The sequence below is a fragment of the Mauremys mutica genome, chromosome 2 (genome assembly GCF_020497125.1).
Source record: "Mauremys mutica isolate MM-2020 ecotype Southern chromosome 2, ASM2049712v1, whole genome shotgun sequence".
Lineage (NCBI taxonomy): Eukaryota > Metazoa > Chordata > Testudines > Geoemydidae > Mauremys > Mauremys mutica.
In genome coordinates, this window is record NC_059073.1 from 237,511,756 (window position 1) to 237,529,855 (window position 18,100).

Genomic DNA, 18,100 nt, shown 5'->3' on the forward strand with positions numbered 1-18,100 from the left:
AAGACCAAAGCAGACTGTGAAGAACTTCAAAAAGATTTCACAAAACTAAGTGATTGGGCAACAAAATGGCAAATGAAATTTAATGTGGATAAATGTAAAGTAATGCACATTGGGGAAAATAACCCCAATGATACATACAATATGATGAGGGCTAATTTAGCTACAACTAATCAGGAAAAAAATCTTGGAGTCATCGTGGATAGTTCTCTGAAGACGTCCACACAGTGTTCAGTGGCAGTCAAACGAGCAAACAGAATGTTAGGAATCATTAAAAAGGGGATAGAGAATAAGACGGAGAATATCTTATTGCCCTTATATAAATCCATGGTACGACCACATCTTGAATACTGCTTAGAGATGTGGTCTCCTCATATCAAAAAAGATATACTGGCATTAGAAAAGGTTCAGAGAAGGGCAATTAAAATGATTAGGGGTTTGGAACCGGTCTCATATGATGAGAGATTAAAGAGGCTATGACTTTTCAGCTTGGAAAAGAGTAGACTAAGGGGGGATATTATAGAAGTATATAAAATCATGAGTGATGTGGAGAAAGTGAATAAGGAAAAGTTATCTACTTGTTCCCATAATATAAGAACTAGGGGCTGCCAAATGAAATTAATGGGCAGCGGGTTTAAAACAAATAAAAGGACATCCATCTTCCATCACACAGCGCACAGTCAACTTGTGGAACTCCTTGCCTGAGGAGGTTATGAAGGCTAGGACTATAACAGGGTTTAAAAGAGAACTGGATAAATTCATGGAGGTTAAGTCTATTAATGGCTATTAGCAAGGATGGGTAAGGAATGGTGTCCCTAGCCTTTGTTTGTCAGAGGGTGGTGATGGATGGCAGGAGAGATATCACTTGATCATTACCTGTTAGGGCCACTCCCTCTGGGGCACCTGGCATTGGCCATTGTCAGTAGACAGGATACTGGGCTGGATGGACCTTTGGTCTGACCCAGTACGACCATTCTTATGTTCTTATGCTCTGTTGGATGAGGTCAGACAATGTTAGAGGCTTATTGAAGGAATGCACAAACACAAAGATTATCCCAGGAACTGTGTGCAATAGGAACCTCAGAAGGATAGTGCTATACAAAGGCCATCTGATGTAGCTCATTGCTACAGATAGCAGTCTCACATATCTAGGGTGTGAGAAACTGCTATCTGTAGGAATTAGCTTCATCAGAATGCAGTGTTACTGGTAGCACATCCCTACAGATTGCAGTTTCTTACGTGTGTGTGTGTGAAAATGCTATCTGTAGAACCACGCAACCAGTGACAGGTCCTTCCTACTATGCTAAAAAAGGCCATCTGATGTAGCTAACTTCTACAGCTAGCAGTCTCATGAACCTACGGTATGAAAAACTGCTATCTCTAGGAATTAGCTTCATCAGATTGCAGTGTTACAGGTCTCCCATGACCTTCTCATAAACAAACTATGGAAAGGCAACCTCGATGGAGCTAAAATAAGATGGGTGCAAAACTAGTTGGAAAACAGTTCCAACAGTAGTTATCAGTGATTCACAGGCTGAAAGGGCTGAGTCAGGCTGAAAGGGCATAATGAGTAAGGTTCTATAGGGATCAGTTCTGGATAAGTTTCTATTCAAAATCTGAATCAATGATTGAAATAAAGGCATAGAGAATACAATTATACAATTTATGAATGATAACAAGTGGCATGCATACAAAATGGAAAATGACTTCCTAGGAAGCAGTACTGCTGAAAGGGATCTGGCGGGTCATAGTGGACCACAAGCTGAATAGGAGTACTGTGGAAAGGGATCTATGTAAAAAAACAGAATATCACTCTGGGCTAGGGTGACCAGATGTCCAGTTTTTATAGGGAGAGTCCCGATTTGGTTTTTTTTTTCTTATATAGGCTCCTATTCAGTGGTGAGCTGCAGCCGGTTTGCACCGGTTCGTGTGAACCGGTTGTTAAATTTAGAGGAACAACTAGTTCCAAAAGGGCTTTTAAATTTAACAAAAGATCTAGCAGATCTCTACCCTTCCCCTGGCCCCAGCTCACCTTACTCGCCTCTGCCTCCTCTTCGGAAGCTCCTCCGGCTTCTCCTCCCGCTCCCCAGCTTCCCGCGAATCAGCTGTTTGCGCGGGAAGCCTGGGAGGGCTGAGAAGGCTTCCACCAGGTGAGCTGGGGCCAGGGGGTGGGGGCGCCAGCGGGAGGAGGGCTCCAGGCGCTGTGCCGCCAGGCGAGGGCGAGGTCGTGGCCGGACCCCGGGGCCGGGCAGCGCGGCTCCTGCTCCCCGGGTCCAGCTGCGACCTCGCCAGGCAGCCCGGTGCAGCTCCTGCCCGGCGCCTGGGTCCGGGTCCGGCGGCGGGGTCCAGCTTGGCTCCTGCCCGGCGCCCGGGTCCGGGTCAGGCGGCCAGGTCTGGTGCGGCTCCTGCCCGGCGGCCAGGTCCGGGTCCGGCGGCGGGGTCCGGCGCGGCTCCTGCCCGGCGCCCGGGTCCAGCCCGGCCCCCGGGTCCGGCGCGGCTCCTGCCTGGCGCCCGGGTCCGGCCCGGTCCCTGTGTCCAGCGCGACTCCTGCCCAGCACCAGATCCGGGTCCGGCCTGGTCCCTGGGTCCGGCGCGGCTCGAGCCCAGGTCCAGTTCCGGCCCGGTCCCTGGGTCCGGCACGGCTCCTGCCCGGCGCCCGGTCCCCAGGTCTGGCGCGGCTCCTGCCCGGCGCCCGGTCCCCAGGTCTGGCGCGGCTCCTGCCCGGCGCCCGGGTCCGGGTCCGGCCCGGTCCCCGGGTCCAGTGCGGCTCCTGCCCGGCGCCTGGGTCCGGGTCCGGCCCGGTCCCCGGGTCCGGCGCGGCTCCTGCCCAGCGCCCGGGTCCGGGGGTCCCCGGGTCCGGCGCGGTTCCTGCCCGGCGCCTGGGTCCGGGTCCGGCCCGGTCCCCGGGTCCGGCGCGATTCCTGCCCGGCGCCCAGGTCCGGCCCGGTCCCCGGGTCCGGCGCGGCTCCTGCCCGGCGCCCGGGTCTGGGTCCGGCCCGGTCCCCGGGTCCGGCGTGTCTCCTGCCCGGCACCCGGTTCCGGCCCGGTCCCTGGGTCCGGCCCGGTCCCCGGGTCCGGCGCGGCTCCTGCCCAGCGCCCGGGTCCAGGTCCGGCCCGGTCCCCGGGTCCGGCACAGCTCCTGCCCGGCGCCCGGGTCCGGCCCGGCCCCCAGGTCCGTCCCGGCCCCCAGGTCCGGTGGGGCGGGGCAGCTCCTGCCTGGGTCCGGTCGGGTCCAGCGCGGCTCCTGCCCGGACCTGGGTCCGGCACTGATGCTGGCTGGGTGGCTCTGGTCCCAGCCCCAGCCCAGCTCGGCCCCCACCTCCAGGCAGGCGGTAAGGGGGCAGGGAGCGGGTATTGGGAAAAGGGCAGGGGAGTTGGGGGGGTGGATTAGTGTTGGAGCGGTCAGAGGGCAGGGAACAGGGGGATTGAACGGGTGTAAGGGTCCCGGGGTGGGCAGTCAGAAAGGAGCAGGGGTTGGATGGGGTAGTGGGGGGCAGTTAGGGGTAGGGATTCCAGGGACAGTCAGGGGACAGAGAGAAGGGGTGGTTGGATGGGGTGTAGGGGTCCTGGGGTGCCATCAGGAATGAGAGAAGGGGTTGGATGGGGTGGCAAGGGGCAGTCAGGGGACAGGGAAGGGGGGTGGATAGGGCACGGGTCTGGGGGGGGGCTGTCAAGGAACATGGGGTGGTTGGATGGGGCAGGAGTCCCGGGGGGGCATGACCCCCTCATGGGGTGAGGAGGAGGGAACCGGTTGTTAATATTTTGGCAGCTCATCACTGCTCCTATTACCCCCCACCCTCTGTCCCTATTTTTCACACTTGTTATCTGGTCACCCTACTCTGGGCTATCTACTCTACTGGAGTAAAAATTGGAGAGAGTCCAGATGTAGGGATATTAAAGAAGGTTTATATTAGACATGGTTTATATGAAAAATGACTTATTGTTAATTGATGTCTCATAACTAAAGGTTTATGTTAAAAGTAAATTTGTGATTCTAACCTGCAAGCCACCAGCTGTGTCTGTGTGAAGCCTGCTCAAAGAAATACTTTGTATAAAACTTGTTAAACATTAATTAACTCTAATTAAGCCAAAACAGTAGCTGTTATAGTGTATAAATAGAGACCCCCATCCTCTGTAAGTTTTCATCTCACTTTATCTTTTATTGTTAAAAGACAGGGAGTCTCACATAAATTGGTAACACCCCAAAAAGTAAAAAAACAGTGAAATAGATGTGATTAAGATAGAGAATGTATGTGACTGAATGGTTAGGGAGTCACCAGCCTGAAGAATTCAGTGTCGGCTGAAAAAGGTGTCAAGTGGGATCAACCAGATGACCCCCCCCCCTCCCCCGAGGGCAAACTGGAATCCACGCACCACACCTCAAAGGAAGGAAAAACAAAACATCTAATAACATGGAGCCAGCCATCTGCTGATTGATTTAGCAACAGCAAAATGAAGCAACTCCTATGAACTAACATAGGGAAAAATCCCTATAAAACTGGACTCTAAAAAATAAGAACTTTAAGTCTATGGTTCTGCTGCCAGCCTCCAGGAGCATCAGATGCATCTAACACAGACTCAGCTCCATTCTCATGACCAAGATACCTGGCCAGTAACTTGGCATGAGCAACATCTAGGCTGGTAACTATAACATCTATACAGAACCTAAATAAATAATTGTGTGAATGAATATATGTGTGTGTGTGTGTGTGTGTGTATATATAAGAAATAAGTAGTAATAGAAACAAGTAGGAAAACATTGTCTTTTGTTTTGTTATGGTATTTACAATAAATGTGGCATCTTTGTCTTATCCCTCTTAATAAGATCCTGCTGGTTTTTATTATATTGGTATAACACAGAGAAGAGAAAAAAAAAGCTCTAGAAAACATGACCTATAAGAGAAGCAGCATCTTTTTACAAAAACTGTATCTTACAATCTACACTATAAACGACTGCTACAGGTAGCACATTTCTACACGTAGCAATTTCACATGGACCGTAGTGCATGAAACTGCTACCTGTAGGCATCTGCTACAGCCGGGAGCAGTTTACTCCAATAGCAGTTTCTCACATTAGGTACCGGTAACTGCTGCCAGTAGCACATTCCTGCCCAGAGCACTTTAACACACTACACCCGCCTGGTGCCGCCAGGCTCGGACCCGCTGACTGTCCCTCCGCCCCCCGCAGTGCCCGCGAGCCCTTTGCTGTCAGTCCCGGCGGCAGGCAGGGCTCCCCTGGCGCGGGTCACGCCGAGCTGCCATTGGCCACGGAGCGAGCAGCCCCCAGAGACGCGGCCCCGCTCCTGCCGGGGAAGGGGCCCCGCTGCCCGCGTGCGCCGCTGAGCCCCCGCGGGAGGGGAGCGGGGAGCGGGGAGGGGCTGGGCCAGGGGGTCGCTCGGACACGCCGCTGGCGCCAGGGGGGCTGGAGCGTCCCCATCGCTCAGCCCTGGGCCGAGCCCCGGCGGCCTCCTGCCCGGGGCGGGGGGGGGGGGCGGTGGGGGCAGGTAGGGGAAGCCGGGCTCGGGGCTGGGAGAGATTCCTCAGCAGGAGACTGGCCCCGTCCCAGCGGTTCTGAGCCTCACCTGCCCGCTGCTCCCTGCGCTGCTCCCAGCCCGGCTGTGACTGCGGAGCGCCCGCACCTGCCTCCGCTCCCTGCCCCAGGCAGCCTCCCCGCTGTGGTGTGTCCCAGACGCTGCTCTGCCTAAACCTCCGTGCCCGCTTCCCCCTGCCCCTTATAAACAGCAGGCTGCTGCCCGCCGCCCACTTTTCAGCTACCTTGTTTCCCTTCCTCCCCATCCCGGGGGATCAGGTTTCAAGGTAACGCTCTGGGGCCCCCTTTCCACATCTCCTGGCAGTGACTCCTTCCCCACAGGTACCCCCGCCCAAAGCAAGAAAACCATTTCTGGTGAAGACGTGCTGCTGTGGGGACCAGAAATGGGTAAAAGGACTAAAGCCTCCCATTGTGGTTCTTTCCTGCTTAAATGAGTTGCCAGTAGGACGGGCTGCCCTGTGCTCTGTTAGTGGCTCCCAGGCCAGAAGCGTGAAAGGGCTTTTCCAGTTACGTATTGTCCTTAACAAGGATTTAGCGCTTGAAAGTTAAGACTGATGTACATTGCATTGGAAATGAACAATAAAATAGATTAAAAAAAATGAGTTTAAATGTCTCCTAAGAAGTTCAGAGGGTTGATTCAGAAAAACACCCGGAAGCTCAGATTCGTCACCACACTTGTAGGGACGTCTCTCAGTTACTCTGGGAAAACTTATGCAGACTTTACAGGACCCTGTGGCTCCCCACCCCTTTCCACTGTGCAAAAACAAAATCCCATAATTATCTTCCCCTCCATCTGGGTGCTGATATCATCCTCATCATGCTGGACTCTGAGTGCCCAAGGGTTTTGGAAAGTCAGGGAAATCAGTGGTAGTTTTGCCTGATTAAGGAGTTCAGGCCTGAGCCCTGTGTGATTCTTCTTTTCATCCCCCCACCCCCCAAGGTTCAGGGTAAAATGATATAATTCCCTTATATAAATCAGGCCATTTTACTAGTACAGTAGAACCTTGATTTTATGACCACCAATGTGACGAACAACTAGTTACAGGAATCATCCCCCCGCCCCCCCTCGGGGAGGAAGTAGAAAATCACAGCATGAATGTGATCTGATGAAGATCAAGTTGACATCCCTTCACAATTTGAGGCCTTCAGTGTGTTGGAAAATGTTTTGCTATGGTTTGAAGGTAGGGTGACCAGACAGCAAATGTGAAAAATCGGGATTGGGTGGAGGGCAATAGGAGCCTATATAAGAAAAAGACCCAAAAATCGGGACTGTCCCTATAAAATCGGGACATCTGGTCACCCTATCTGAAGGACAAGAAGAAAGTGATTCAGTGCACCATGTGCAACTTGCACTGTACCTATTGTCATTTTGAGATATTCAATTTTATGAACTTTTCAGTGTTATGAACTCCTCAGTCCCCAATTAGTTTGTAAAACAGAGGTTCTGCTCTTTTTGTAGAAGCCCCAACCAAGACTGGAGCCACATTGTGCTAAGCATTGTAAATACACATTGTTCAGCATTATCAAAATGCTTTTCCCCTCCAAAATAAAATATTGTCATAGTTGACACTGTCCCACAGAAAGTTTAACTTTTGATGAAATGGCATTTTATGAGGGGAAAATGTTCTCTCTGAAAAATTTTGACCACCTGTAATGTTAATAAGCAACTTTAAAAAGTAAAAACCAGGGAAGTAAAGGGAAAATGAGAGGAGGAGAAAGGGAAGAGTTGGCAAATATTTCCTTCAGTAACCTGGTGAGATATAAGGGCCCCACTTGGTAGAAGACCAGGGGAAGTCAAAGCAAATTGCATTATTTCTTAAAATCTCCTTTATAAGTAAAAGATGCCCAAAGTTATTTAAAAGTTGAACAGAACGGATAGTAGTGGACTGAAATAAATGCGATGGTAACTAGAACGGACAGAAGCTTATAAATAAAGCTTCAGTATTTAACTGTTGTTGAAGAAACAAACTTTATTTTTAGGTTGGAAGCAATAAAATTAAAGACAGCTTTATTTAGGACATGCAATTGTAAGGGAAGAACATAGCTGACAGAGAGCATTTTTGTTTTAGTTTTTTTTAAAGTACAAGCAATATTACACAAGCATTTATATATTTTAGTGGCATGTATTAATTAAAAACATTTGTAGTTTGTTTATGTTATGTTTTGCTTATTTTTGTAATTTTCATTTTTGTTTTTAAATATTGCTATTTTAAAGCTGGGTCACATTGACTATTTTGCTGTTTTTATTTGCTTTTGATGTGAGCTTAGCTTAACAGTTGCTTTGTTTTTTATACTTAAATGGCAACTTAAACCTTTTTTTTTTTTTGCTTTTACGTTCCCCTTTTGTGCTTTTTTTTGCATAACTAACATTTTTAAGTTTTTAATTGCATTAAGCTTTGTATTTTTGTTTTTATTTTAGGAGGATTAGAATTAGCCTTATAAGTTTTAAGTGGCTATAACAATAATGCATGATGAGTATGAACATGAAAGGCATTTTTGTTATTACATTTATTACAAGAACAACAACAACAACAACATATTTTAGACTAAATAAAAGCAATAAAAGCATTAATGTTTTTATTGTAATAATATGCTGGGATTGTTTTACTACCTTAGTTATATAGCACATTACATTATAATTAGTACATAGACACTTTATAGGCTGTATGAAAAGCATACTTTTTAATTTAATATATATTCTGAAGCACATGGATTTTACCCTGTAAGTTAGAAATGTTTTGAACCTTTGGTAGGAGTAAGCGCAAATTTTGAAATTGGTTAGGTATTAAAGTGGTTCAGTTAAAAGAATTTGATACCTAAGGTTTGATTGTAGGACTTGTTTGCAAGCCAATAAATAATGTGATTTTTTGCAGTTATGGTGAAATTAAAATGCATATTTAGCAAAGAGTTGGCCTTAATGTATATGCAGCAATTATTAGCTTGGAACAGTAATTATTTTGTTAGGGTAGTTTTTGTTTTATTTTTTTTTTAATACTTTTTTTTGCTTTAATTTTTTTTACATATTATAGCTGAAGGGGTTTTAAGGTCCAAAATGTTTACTGATTTTTTATTGCAATTTAAATATTAGATGTTATTTGAGGAGCACTAATAACAAATTGGCTAGACATTACTAGGTGGTTTAATTTTTTAGATATTATAGTGAATTATTTAATTGTACATGCATTTTTTTTATGGGCTTGGCAGGATTTGGTATGTGGGAGCCCACACCTCTCCTATCGGCCCATATGCTTGGAAGGAGCACTGCGAGTACTTGCACATTTATTTTGAAAAATTTTAAGTATGTTTTTATGGCCCCAAATTAGATGGCATTTTTGAAGCACTAGTAAGGGCAGTGGGCCATGCTTGATGCTTGAGATGATTTTGAATGCCCAGTAGTTGGTCATTTAGGAAATTTTGAATTTTTGAACATGCTAGATTTATTGCAATTTTTTTTGCCTTAGTGATTTTTAATATTATTTTTGTTAACAGCTTTTGGGTTATTAAACTAAGGGCAGAAATAACATGTAATTTACCAACTTTAGCTTGCACTTGGGTTAGCTCTCCTTTAGTAATAAGACCAGTGGCTTTTTTTAGTTGCTTTAATTTTGTATGATGTTGTTGGCCCTTAAGAATATTTCAAATTGCTGCTGCACTATTTGCACCATTTTATAAGTGTTTTGCTAAGCCTTTTTTTTTTTTTTTTTAGAGGAGGCCTGTGCTTTTTGCTATGCTAGCCAAATAGCAACCCTTTTGAGCAATTTGGATACATGAGAGTGATTTGAAAGCTGGATAGGGGCAGGGTAAATTTTACAATTTTAATGTGGCAGTAATTATTGTTGTTTGATATTTTAGTATATTTTTTCGGAGGATAGCATTATATTATATATACTGTTTAAATATTTGTAGGTACTTTTGAGAGGCATTAACATTAATAGCATAGGAAGGGGTATATTGTAATATGGTGCAGGTTAAATTATTAGTTAATGGGATTATTTTAATACAAGTAAAATTTTTAGTAGCAGAACATAGTCTTTGAGTATGGGTTTGATTATTTATTAATTGGGTAACCAAAACAATAAGGACTTTTAAAAATATATATATACTATAGACTTTTGGTTTGGCCATTATATTAACCCCATTATACAACTTTAATTTTAATTTTTTGAAGCTTATTTGTAGTGATGTTATATATTTTTATTTGTTTTTTTTTAGTTTTTTTATTTAATTGTTTGCTTGTATGGGATATTTTGAACTTTAAAAATATTTTTTAAAACAATATTTAAATAAATTACTAAAGCGTGAAGGCTTTGGCCATTGGGTTTTATTAGATATATGGCATTGTTTGCGTTTGGATGTATTACAGGGGTAATAGTGTATTGGAGGAGATGGCGGGGGCAGTGGCTACAAGGTGCCTTTGGTATTTGTTATTTAAAATTTAATTAAGGAAGGCAATACATGCTGAAGGTGCTTATTTAAAAACACAGGGCGCAGCCTGTAGAATAAACCCCCAAATGTAATTAATACCACATTCCCAAGAATAAGTTTTACAAGTATTTTTTTGCCAGTGTATTATTTTTTGTTTTTTTATTAGGGTTAGTTAATAATATTTTTTGTAGTTAGGAATTTTTGGACTTTGGCAATTTTAGCGGCACGAGTATTTATTTATTTATTTATTTATTAAGCAGTTGTGGCTTAGCATTATACAGGGGAGAGGTTACCAGCACATTACCCTTTAGTGCTTTGGTTTTTGTAGCAAATACTGAATTCAGGTTAGCTTTGTCAGTGGACAAGGGAGAGGTTACTAGCACATTACCTTGGGTTTTTTTTTCTTTTTCTTTTAGAAGGAGGAAAAGAAATACTAGAAGGAGAGACAGACGGATTAATAGTAGGAGTGGAATTATTTTGAGGCGGAGGGGTTTTTTTTGCAGTGAGAAGCATGGGCCCATCCCGCACTGAAGAGAGCCCTTAAAGAGACAACAGCCCTTCCCTTCCATATATCTGGACAAAGAGTTTCCCTTTTTTTACTTCTGACTATCCGATGAACTAGTTTTAAGAGAACCCTCCAGCAAAATCAGTACCTTAGTAAGACATAAAATTCTTTGTTATGCCTAAAATCTCTGGAAACATATTTTTTTTAAGTTGGTGAAATTTCATAAACATGTCTATTGTTATGGAGATCACACAAAGTAGATTAGTTTTCCCTTTTTCTAAAAGCAATGAACATTGTTATGAACACACTAAACCTGTCTGACTGATTAATTTAACATAATGTCTTGGGGCTTGGCTACACTTGCAAGTTGCAGCGCTGGTAGTTTGCAGCGCTGGTCGTCCAGCTGTGCAGGGCCAGCGCTGGAGTGTGGCCACACTGACAGCTACCAGCGCTGCAGTGTGGCCACACTTGCAGCATTTGCAGCGCTGTATTGAGAGGTGCATTGTGGGCAGCTATCCCACAGAGCACCTCGTCCCATTTTTGCGCTGTGGGTTGTGGGAAGGGGACGGAAGGGTGCGGGTCATTCCGCTTCCTGTCCCAACGCCCCGTGGTGCATCGGTTCGCATCCCAGCATTCAGTTTTTCCGGCCACGTTTGGCGCCATTGTGAGTCGCTTGCTGTTTTTTACTCTCTCTGTGAATTGCGATTTCTGTGGGAAATGGAGCTCGAGCTGCTGAGGACTATGATGATGAGTGTCGTCAGCACAACACGTTTGGGAGTTGAGCTATTCCTTCAGCTCCAAAGTGACAGTGAGGAGTCCGACGATGATATCGATGATGTCGAGTCGCCTGCCGCGTGTGACACTACAGTGCTTGTGGCATTCACGGAAATGCTCAACACCGTTGAACGCCGCTTTTGGGCTCGGGAAACAAGCACTGAGTGGTGGGATCACATCGTCATGGAAGTCTGGGATGACGAGCAGTGGCTGCAGAACTTTCGTATGAGAAAAGCCACTTTCATGGGACTGTGTGCTGAGCTCGCCCCCACCCTGCGGCGCAAGGACACAAGATTGAGAGCTGCCCTGACGGTGGAAAAGTGGGTGGCTATTGCAATCTGGAAGCTGGCAACTCCAGACAGCTACCGGTCGGTCGGGAACCAGTTTGGAGTGGGAAAGTCGACCGTTGGAATCGTGTTGATGCAAGTTTGCAGGGCAATTAATCGCATCCTGCTAAGAAGGACCGTGACTCTGGGGAACGTGCAGGACATTGTGGATGGCTTTGCACAAATGGGTTTCCCTAACTATGGAGGGGCAATAGATGGGACGCATATTCCTATTCTGGCACCCCCCCACCTAGCATCAGAGTATGTTAATCGGAAGGGGTATTTCTCTATGGTTCTCCAGGCGCTTGTGGATCACCGTGGGCGTTTCATTGACATTTACACAGGCTGGCCTGGAAAGGTGCATGATGCACGCATCTTTCGGAACAGTGGCCTGTTCAGGAAGATGCAGGCAGGGACTTATTTCCCAGACAGGAAGATCACAGTAGGGGACGTTGAAATGCCCATTGTGATCCTTGGAGACCCCGCTTACCCGTTACTGCCTTGGCTCATGAAACCCTATACAGGGAAGCTTGACAGGAGCAAGGACCGGTTCAACCACAGGCTGAGCCGGTGCCGATTGACTGTGGAGTGTGCTTTTGGCCGTTTAAAAGCTCGCTGGAGATCTCTGTATGGGAAGCTAGACTTGGGGGAAAGCAGCATCCCCGCGGTTATATCCGCATGCTGTACCCTCCATAATATTTGTGAAGGGAAGGGTGAAACATTCAGTCAGGCATGGACCACCGAGGTTCAAGTCCTGGAGGCTGAATTTGCACAGCCAGAGAGCAGGGCTACTAGAGAGGCCCAGCACAGGGCTACAAGGATTAGGGATGCCTTGAGGGAAGAATTTGAGGCTGAAAGTCAACAGTAATGTTTGCTGCCTTGCATGGGAGTGAAGTGCAGTGATTACACTGTTAGGATTCTATTATCCCTAACATGATTTCCAGTGACTGTTTCTTTACTGGGATAAGGTATCTTTCACTATCTGCAATAATAAAGACTGTTTTCAAAGCCAAGATTTATTTTATTGAAAAGAAAAATACTTAATTGACAGACACACAACATTTCAGGAACCTAGGGCAGGGGGGTGGGTTGGTGAACTGTACAGTCACAAGTTTGCATATGTCCTGTCTGCAGTGCTGTGCAATGGCTGCTGCACTTCAGGGTGCATATACTGCATGGTGATGGGGGTTGAGTGCAGAGGGTAAGGGTCATAGTTCTCAGGGCTGGTTGGTGAACGTACAGGTGTTGGAGGCAGCTGGTGGTGGTAAGAACCTGGATGCTGGGGAAGGGGGTTTGGAGCTGACATTGGGGCAGAAGAGAATAAAATTTGGGACAGGGGGGGCTGTGGGGCAGCACGGGACTGCTCTGCCTGCATGGCTACAAGTGCCTGGAGAGAGTCCGCTTGGTGCACCAGGATGCCTAGCAGCTGGTCTGTGCTTTTCCTCTTTGCCACAGCGTTTCTCCGCCAATGTCTCTGGCGGATCCTGCTTTCACTTTTTCTCCACTCCTGCGGGTGTTTACTCTCTCTAGCAGAGTGATCAGTAACTGTTTTCAGCATGTCTTCCTTGGTTTTTCGTGGCTTTTTCCTCAGATTCTGTAGTCTCTGTGCTGTGGTGGAGCTTGGCAGTCCAGCAGTCAAGGTCACTTTTGGAAGGCAAAAATTGCAACAGTTAACAGGGTAGCATTGTTCATTATCTCATCCAAACAGTAATTCCCACACACTGAAGGAGTTTACAGTCTTCACTTTAGCATATTTTTCACATAACAAATAAGAGCACACACGTAACACAACAGCAGCCATGAAATGGTGAGTAAGGGGTACTGATTGCTTCAGGGCTGTGCAGGGGTTTCTGTGCGTTGGGGACAGCAAACAGCTGCATGGGGGATCTGCACTAAACAGTCTCCCAACATTTTCCACAGGAGTTACTCCTGGAAGATATCTCCCTGCTGCGGGTCACCAGGGAAGAGCGGAAAGGTCTTCTACAGCAATGCGGATTCCGCCCTGGCCACTATGCAGCTTGCCTGTGTGCAGCAATGGTCCCCCCACCTCTCGCGGCACAGTGGCGCGGACGCGTTAGCCTGACTGGGACAAGGACCACAGTGGCTCTCCCTCTAAACCTGCACAGGCACATTGCCCACGCTCTGGCTGAAACATTTGAGGAGATTACTGCAGCCGATTACCGCGACGTGATAGACCACATCAATGGGCTATACCACATCTAGGCATGCATTCATGCAGCCCTAACCCCCCCTCCTCTCCCGAAATATTTCCACCCTGAAAATAAAAGCCGCTTACCGGTAACTCACTCCTCTGCTTGTCCTTCAGCAACTGCTGGGTGATGCGATTGGCTTCCTTCCTCCTGGCTTGAGAAGAGCTCCTGCCTGCATGCCTCCTGGGACTCTGGGGTGTCTTCCCCCATCCCAGTAGCTTCACTCGCGGTTTCCTCCCCCCCCACCGCCTCCTCCTCCTCCTGTCCCCCACCCTGCTCAGAAGTGTCCATCGTGGTTCTAGGATTGGCAGTGGGGTCACCCCCAAGTATCGCGTCCATCTCCCTGTAAAAACGGCAGGTCGTGGGGGCAGCGCCGGACCGGCGGTTTCCCTCGCGGGCTTTGTAATAGGCACTCCGCAGCTCCTTTACTTTAACCCTGCATTGCAGCGCGTCCCGATCGTGGCCCCTATCCAGCATGGACCTTGATACCTGCTCAAAGATATCATAATTCCTACGGCTGGAGCGCAGCTGGGACTGCACAGCTTCCTCCCCCCAAACACTAATGAGGTCCAGCAACTCGCCATTGCTCCATGCTGGGGCTCGTTTGCCGCGTGGAGGCATGGTCACCTGTAAAGATTAACTGATTGCACGCCACACCTGGCTGCAGCAAACAGGAAGGGGATTTTTAAAATTCCTGGGGCATTTAAAGGGCGGGTCACCTGAGGCCAGAGCAGTAGAGTGCAAACTGATGAGCAGAGTGGCTGAACAGGAATTCTGGGATATCTCCTTATTCCCTGGAGGCCAATTAAAGCACTGGTGTGTGTCCACACCTGATGAGCAGCGCTGGATCACCAGCGCTGCATTCCTTATACCCCAACCCGAACGGGTGCACAGCCAGCGCTGCAGCCAGGGAGTTGCAGCGCTGGATGTGCCTTGCAAGTGTGGACGGAGAATAATTGCAGCGCTGGAAAGCCTCCACCAGCGCTGCAACTTGCAAGTGTAGCCAAGCCCTTGGTTTCAGTGAGTTAAATATGTAGTAATCTGGGATGATGGTTTAAGGTTTAAGAGTACATTTAAAATATAAATTCAGCTTAGAAATACTGATTAAGAAAATGTAAAACAGAGAAGAGCTGAATCATGTATTCCAGGCCTGCACAACATACGTCCCGTGGGCCACATGTGGCCTGCATGGGCTCACTGTGCAGCCCGATGGGATGAGTAGGCAAGCGGCGGGGTGGGGCAAGCCCATGGCTGGCTGGCTGGCCAGCCGGCTGGGCAGGGTGGTGAAGAGGCCAGTGGTAGGCTGGGGAGTGAGGGTGAGCCAGCGGCAGAGGGCGGGAGCAGTGACAGAAGGTTAAGAGGCCGGCAGCGGACAGGCAGGTGAGCTGGTGACGCGGGTTGGGGGGCCTGAGGAGGCGAGTGGGCGGCGGGGGGTGAGTAGGCGAGCTGCGGGATGGGGGAATCATGAGCCGAGCAGATGGGCAGTGGCAGGCGGGCAGGTGAGCCAGCAGTGGGGGAGGGCACTGAGGAGGTGAGTGGGTGGCGGTGGGTAAGTAGGCGAGCCGGGGGTGTGGAGGGATGAGGAGGTGAGCAGGCGGGCAGTGGCAGGGGGGCAGGTGAGCCGGCAGCTGAGGAGGCGAGCAGGCGGGCAGTGGCGGGGAGGCAGGTCAGCTGGTGGCAGGAGATGGGGGCTGAGGAGGTGAGCGGGCTGCGGGGGGGTGAGTAGGCAAGCTGGGGGTGGGGGATAATGAGCTAAGTGGGTAGGCAGTCGGGGGGGAGCACGTGAGCCGGCAGCAGGGCAGGGGGGCTGAGGAGGTGAGCTGGGGGTGGGTCGGGGGATGATGAGCCGAGCAGGCGGGGGGGCAGGTGAGCCGGTGGTGGGGGGAGGGGGGCTGAGGAGGTGAGCGGGTGGTGGGGGTGACTAGGCAAGCTGGGGGGGAGGATGATGTGCTGAGCGGGTGGGCAATGATGGGGGGCAGGTGAGCCAGTGGCGGGGGACGGGGGCTGAGGAGGCGAGCTGGGAGTGGGTGGGGGGATGTCGAGCCGAGCGGGCGGGCAGTGGTAGGGGGGCAGGTGAGCTGGTGGCGAGGGAGGGAGGCTGAGGAGGCGAGTGGGCAGCGGGGGGTGAGGAGGTGAGCCAGGGTGATGGTGGGGGGAGGATGAGCGGGGCAGGCAGTGGCTTTATACTTTGGGTGGGGTGGGGAGGTGAGCGGCGAGTCGGTGGCTGACCTGTTTTACTGATCTTGTCTCTCATAAAAATTGGTCCTTTTTGCTGCTTTTCTCTGGGCTTGGGGTTGTCCCAATGTTGAAAAGAGGGTGTTCCCAAAGGAAGGTGCTTCTTTCTAACCCCCGAGGCCATCACTATGTCTGCTCTTCTTTAGTCAGCCCACTTGGCAAGTTTGATTGTCCTTGGTCTGGCTTCCATCCTCTCTCCAAGGTTTGCAGCTGTCTGGAGGTGCCTGCCTTCCACGCCTTCCTCATTCACACCTCATTCATTCAACAGGGCAATTGATTACAAAGTGGGGGGAAGAGCTTATTTTACTTCTAGCAAAAAGACATTTTTCTTTTACCTTAATTATACCACCTTAGGGGCCCGCTATAACATATTACCAAGGTTCAATACCGCTGTTTCGGTGGGGCGGCGCTGGGGAAGGAAGGTTTGTTTCTGTGGGGTGGGCAGCGCTGGGGGGGGTTGTTTTCATGGGCCTGGGAGGTGCTGGTGTGGGGGTGGCATTTTTGGGGAGCTGGGCAGCTCTGGGGAGGTGTTTCAGAGGGGGTGGGGGGGTTTGGCGCTCAGCTGTTTTCTTTGGAGTAATATGGCCCTCGCTGATTTACGAGTTGTGCAGGCCTGATATTCCATTATATGTAATGTTGTATTCAGCAGGACAGTTGACTCACCCTTACTACAAAGTTTTTGCAAATAAATCTGACAAACTTCAGCGCATATCAAAAACCTGTGACTGACATTTTTTATTCCCAAGTTTTAGTGCTTTTAATTAGGTATCTTCTTCATGTCCATTCTGCATGAGGGAGAGGGTATGGGGGTCTCTGCGGGGAACTGTGACTCTCTGCCACCATGAGGCAGGCCAGGAGTCCCGTTATCCTTTGCTGTCTCGTCCCTTCTGCCCCTCCCCCACCAGGCTGTGAGCTCGGACTGCCGTCGGGCATAGATGCACCAGTTTAATAATACTGCATAGGGCCACATAAATCCTAAGGACGGCCCTGAGTGGTCCTGACAATTTTGAGCAATTGCACTCTATCCCAGAATCCATGTGGACAAGAAGATGCAGGTGTAAACTCACCTGTAACTTTATACCCCAGCCTCCCCCCAACAATGTTCTGTTTGCACTGTTGTGTTCATTAAAAGTTTGTATATAATAAGGGATGTTACCGCGGTGTGGCAAGAGGACTCATGAGGCGTGGCGCACGGGGGCTTCACAGGGTTGTACCAGGGACTCCTAGGGTCCCTGCTTGCAGTGTGACACCAAGGCAGTTGTGCCATGGGCAGAGGAACCCAGACGGGAGCAGCTGCAGCCCTGGGCAGTTTCCCTCCACTCGAGGCTCTCGAGGGTGGGGCCATAGGAAACCAGGAGGGGACTTGGCACGCTGCAGCATACTGGTGGTGAGGTCATACTTGCGCAATGTGGCGTTTTGCATGCAGAATCTTCCCCGAGGATGGTGCTCAAAATGAACTGCTCATCACTGAGGCTGGACTGGGAGCACTGGGCAGAGCGCAGCAAGCCCCCAATCCCCCTCCCTTGGAGCCCCAGGCGAAGATCAGCAAACTCCCTGGTCCCGCTCCCCCGGCTGGAGCGCTAGGTGGAGCGCGGCAAGCAACCGCTCCCACTCCCCCAGGCAGAGCTTGTGGGCTGGATAAAAATGGCCCATGGTCCGCTGTAGTTTGCCCACCTCTGTCTTAGATTTATTCAGCCAGCATAAAACAGCTTCTTTATTACCTTTACTGGTTACTCGGAAGTCCAAACATACCAGTTCCCTTAAAGTGATTCAGCCTCAGGCCTCCATCCAGGTACCCACATCAAATATGATGAAAATTTCCGTAAATCTTATTTCATCAAATAAAAGAAAAAGTTCTACCAATCCCAAAGGATCAGTCACATTAGCACCCAGGTTAATGACTGTTTCATATCTTACCCAATTACACGCTACAGACAATTCTTATTAACTAAACTAAAATTTATTAAAAAACAAAAGAGACAATATGGTTAAAAGATCAATATACATATAGACATGAGTTCAATTCACTGAGGTGCAGATTCATATTTCGTTGGTAAAAAGAAAATTGACCAAGTTT

The 18,100-nt window shown here is 48.8% G+C and overlaps 1 protein-coding gene and 1 pseudogene across 1 annotated transcript in view; both read right to left on the reverse strand.

The window, feature by feature from the left end:
- Positions 1-5,697, reverse strand: part of LOC123363996 (ATP-dependent translocase ABCB1-like) — a 71,969-nt gene extending 66,272 nt beyond the window's left edge. The window contains exon 1 of the mRNA XM_045005677.1: positions 5,580-5,697. The gene's annotated coding sequence lies outside the window, so the exon portion shown is untranslated. The remainder of the gene's footprint in view (positions 1-5,579) is intronic.
- LOC123363279 overlaps positions 1,440-18,100 on the reverse strand; it is a 72,487-nt pseudogene continuing 55,826 nt past the window's right edge.